Source organism: Camelus bactrianus, chromosome 30, assembly GCF_048773025.1.
Source record: "Camelus bactrianus isolate YW-2024 breed Bactrian camel chromosome 30, ASM4877302v1, whole genome shotgun sequence".
NCBI lineage: Eukaryota > Metazoa > Chordata > Mammalia > Artiodactyla > Camelidae > Camelus > Camelus bactrianus.
Window position 1 is genome coordinate 25,670,682 of NC_133568.1, and position 5,024 is coordinate 25,675,705.

Consider the following 5,024-nt stretch of genomic DNA (forward strand, 5'->3'; position numbering starts at 1 on the left):
GCGCAATCTGTCTTACAGTTCCTTTTGTACATTTTCTATCATCTCACCTAGATCGCTATCTCTAGGAGGGCAGCCTTTGAATTTTTCATCATTTTATCCCCTTGGTCCTTCACAGAGTACTCTGACCACAGTGGATTCTTCAACAGTGTTGGTAGAATAAACGGATGGTAAGAAAGAATTGAATAGATGGGAGTTAGATTTACACTTGAAACATGTGAAATGTCTGAAGACGCTGGCAAGCTTGCTTCAAGTCTTTGAAATTATACGTGGTTTGATATGCCTCTCCCATTTGGTAGCCCTCACGGAGATCAAATACTGAATTCCATATGGCAAGGAACCTGTGAATTAGGTTTCTGAACATTAAAAAGTACTAATGTTAATAAACAAGGAGGTAGTATATCTTGACTCGTGTGCAGGGTATATGTTTAAATCCAGTATTTTAGATAATACAACACATAGTGAACTGAAGGAAGTTTAAAGTAGTCTGGGAGTCTGAGACCCATGAGACTACCACCATTCTCTTCATGCATTTTAAAAATATTTAGTCGCTGTTCTATTTTAATAAATAAGCATAGTGTACACCTACATAGGCTTTAAAAAAGCATCTCTAGCAGTCAAGAAAAAAATACTATAAATAGTTGCTTTGTATTATTATGTATAATATATGGAACATACCAGTTAATGCCATTTGTGCTGCAAGTGTACTGAGACAAACATTTTGATATTACAAAGGCAATTTCAAATGTGCTTGAGAATGAAATGTTAACCTGCTGGAACATTCTAGAAAGAGTTGAGTTGTCTTGTAAAATGCAAAGATGTGTCCTTTTGTGAACCATTCTATCAGGTAGCTTCAAATTTTAACTTTAACTTACTTTGCTTACAGACATTTGGAAAACATCACAAGCTGTTCCTTCCAATTACATGTGTCAAACTATTAGCAAAGAAAATTCAGTATCAGGCAATGGGCTTCCCTTTTCTCTTCTCAGGGAAGGACCATTTTTACTCAACTTATGAATATCATTTTGAAACTCATGAAGGGATAGTAAATGGAATTAAGATCGATTTGGAATGGCTCAAAATGAGCATGAATAGGAACCTTCATTTTTTCTTATACAATATAGAACGTTCTAATCAAAGAAAGGGCATTTTCTTTGTCTGACTTCACTCCTCCTATATATGCAAATATTATGTTAATAACATGAGCTTTAGTCCTAAAGGTAACTAATAAATAAAGTATCAAAATTGTCATGAGAATAAATGCAAAAAGGCACAAGTTTTTCGATGTGCAAATTGTTAGATAGAACACTGACATAAAATGAAAAGTAGATACTGTTTAGATATACCTCTAATGAGATTCATATTTCAATGTCCTCAATGAAAAAAAAAATTAAAGGAAAGAGAAATCAGAGAAAATGTGGCAAAGATAGAAAGAACCAAAGACTACGACCCCCCAAAATGGAACTAGCCATGTATTTTATAAGATTGATAGTGTTTCTCATAATGGTACCCAAATGAGAACATATTCTTTATAGCCAATAAATTCACTTGGCATTCCGTAAGTTGTGATTTTATTATTTTTATTTTCAAGTGTCTATTTATTTTCTATACACAACCTTCCTCCTTCAACCTCATGTTCAATCTCTTTTGAGTTTTATCCTGTTAGCACACATCTGACCATTCAATTGTTCTGTTAAGGATCAAAGGCAAGTTACTTCGAAAAAAATTTTCTTTATTGAAGTATAGTCAGTTTACAATATGTCAATTTCTGGTGTACAGCTTAATGTTTCAGCCATACATTTACTTGCATATATTTGTTTTCATATTCTTTTTCATTATAGGTTACTGTAAGATATTGAACATAGTTCCTGTGTTATGTGGAGGAAACTTGTTCATCTGCATCTTTTTTTTTAGATTCCACATAAGAATGATCTCATATGGTATTTTTCTTTCTCTTTCTGGCTTACTTCACCTAGAATGACAATCTCCAGGTCCACCCGTGTTGCAGCAAATGGAGTTATCTTATTCTTTTTTATGGCTAAGTAGTATTCCAGTGTGTGTGTGTGTGTGTGTGTGTGTGTGTGTGTGTGTGTGTGTAGCACAACTTCTTTATCCAGTCATCTTGTCAATGGAGACTTAGGTTGTTTCCATAAGACAAGTTAGTTTTGCATTTCCTGCTTCATCTTCTGGATTTGACAGTTTTTGTTTCAGGGTACCTTTGACTACACACATAGAAGTCAGTGCCTTCCATTCCCTCACTCATTGTGCAGGTGGGTTGTTACAAGAGGGCCTCTGTTTCCTAAAAATTCCTATAGATATATTTAGTCTCTATGTTTTTTATTGTTTAACATAATCATTGAATGATAAGTGAAGAATATTTTGAGTACTTTGATCCATAGTTAGGATGGATGCTAATCTTGTGTCATAAGCCCCTTTATCTTCCTTGTCATAACCTGTCTCCCACTCAACACCTGCGCACACACACACACAGGCTACATATAGAAGTTAGCATTTAATGGTTTATGTGAACAGTCGTCTATCCCAAAGGAAGACTGAAAAACTGAATCAAGAGTTTGTCCCTGAAAGTCACAATAATACATCATTTTAGAAGTTAAAAGAAAGCAAAGGCATAGGAAAGATATTTTGACTGGTATAGATAGTAAGAATTTTCCAAATTAGAAGAAGAAATATTTATTTTTCACTGGACTTTGGATAATGACAAGAAATGTTATGTAACCCCTTGTTATTCAATATTTTTCATAAATTCAATGAAACAAGGAAAGTAAATTACATGTTTTTATTTTCCTTTTTCAGAATAAAATGTTGCCATTCAACTTAAAGCAAAATAATCATCAGAAGTCTAAAATAATTTATAATTATTGCTAAACAAATTCTATGATTTTAATAAATAATGCCAACAACAAGGCAGAATGTATACTATGGCAAAAAAGTTCTAATTTAAAATATTACCAAAAATTATTTTCTATATTTTAATACTCTATTAATTATAATTTATTTTCTTGATTGTCAGAAAAAATGATTACATTAAATGTACACAACTCCAATATCTTATCTTTGTAAATACTTAAAAAGAACTATCTGTCACATATAAGGAATTAAATTACTTTCCTATTAAGATTTAGGTTAATAATACACCTGTAGGATCTATTTGGCAATTAGGTTTTTTCACTTTTTTGCGGGCGGAGGGTCATTACATTTATTTATTTATTTGATGGAGATACTGGGGATTGAACCCAGGACCTTGTGCATATTAAGCATATGCTCTACCACTTGAGCTACACCCTCCCCCTCTGCCAATTGTGTTGTTTCGAAAGGATAACAGTGGATGACTACAAATATCCAAGATAGGAACACAACATAGTAAAAAGTCAGAGTTCTTTGTTCAATTTTCCCTTTCAGGTTTACAGGCACTGCATCAAAACTGCATGAGAGAACGAGAAATGAGGGGAATGGGTCGTTTTGTTTATTTGTGGATTGATCCAAACCATAAGAATTTTATTTTAGTATACGCTCATCGAGGTTTGCGTTCATAATAATTATTTTCATGTGATAAAGGTATCAAGGCACATCGGAAGTAAACACATTTTATAACTATCTACTTGTGGGTCTTATCTTTTCTCATTTCCCTTTTACTTTTGGATACTTTGAGAAATTTATGAACAGAAATGGAAAAAAGTGGTCTGAGGATATTTGTAATACATAATTCCAGTGAGGAAAATGAGAAAAAAATGAGGTTCCAAGTTCACAAGCTCATCCAGGGGTAAGAAAGGGTTTTAAAGAAATTCCCTAAGAAGCAGAAAATGTCTGCAGCGCATGCAATGTGTCCCACTTCTCCCCAACCCATTATTTTCCCTCTGATCGGCATATAAAGCAATGAGTTACTCAGATCTCAGGGAACAGAAGTACCGTTTCCGTTCCCCCATGCTAAAAGAGCAGACAAGGTGAGATTCTGGATCAAAGCAACAGGAACAACCAAGCAAATCTGACTCGATTATGTCTCTGTTCCCATCTCCTAAATAACCAGGAGTAAATAAATAACTAAAACAGCCACCTCTGCCCTCTCAGAATGGATGAGGAAATCGCACACTTGAAAGCATTCCTACCATAAAACCTGCATCTCGATCCATCCTCAGCCTTCCCTTGGGGAGAGAGAGCTGTTCATAGAAATCCATTTAAGTCTTCCCGCCCACATATAATTCTTAAAACCCCCCTCCCCTTCCTTACCTCCCTGTCTGCTTACTCACCAAAGGTAAAGGAGCTCAATTCTCAACAGGCGCACAAGAAATGAAGACTGTAATGCAATCGCACATGATGCCTTCATGAAAAGGCTCAAAGAGAGCAGTCTCCTTCTGTTACAAATGTTTTGCATTTCCTCAAAGAGCGTTTATCAAAATGCATGCATTTTAAAATACCATAGGAGATCTGTTCAAAGATGATGAATTGTTTTCCAGTCGCTTAGCTCAAAGCATTTCCTTTTATCCAAGGAAGACATTACCCAGGGGGCACTAGGTTTAGCTCTCTAACAAACAATGTTCTGAGTCTCTTGCCAGGTAGTGGCAAATACCGCCTTCCCAGCTTACGAGCTTTAGGGCTCCAGCTACGGGAACTGCCGTTCACCCGTGGATCCTTCAACCCGCGCCTCCACACACTCGCCGCAAGGCTTATGATGAAAGGCTGCACTAAGTAAACCTGAAAATCCCGCCTAAGCTAGTAAGAAACTCAAAGCAACTAAAAGATGATTCATGGCTCAGAGCATCATTTTTTATTTGCAGGAGACTGGAGAGTCATGGCTGAAAGTGAAGGCTGTGTGAGTAAGACAAAAAGAAGGAAGAGGAGGAGGAAGCAGATTATATGAGATCGTAACTTAGTTCTTTCTATTATAGTTTTCTTAAGGGTACCTTTTTTTTAGTCTATCTCAGTGTGGTAAAGGTCTCATTTTATTGTTTGATGCTTGACGGATGAGGGATTTCAACTCTCACCCCACCCTCTTCCCTCTGTGCCCCACG

General features: G+C 35.8%; 1 non-coding gene across 1 annotated transcript; it reads right to left on the bottom strand.

Moving 5' to 3' along the window:
* Positions 1–3,230: 3,230 nt before the first annotated feature.
* TRNAI-AAU (transfer RNA isoleucine (anticodon AAU)) lies at positions 3,231–3,304 on the bottom strand. The gene has a single exon. It is a non-coding gene; the product is annotated as a tRNA-Ile (tRNA).
* Between the last annotated feature and the right edge of the window lie 1,720 nt (positions 3,305–5,024).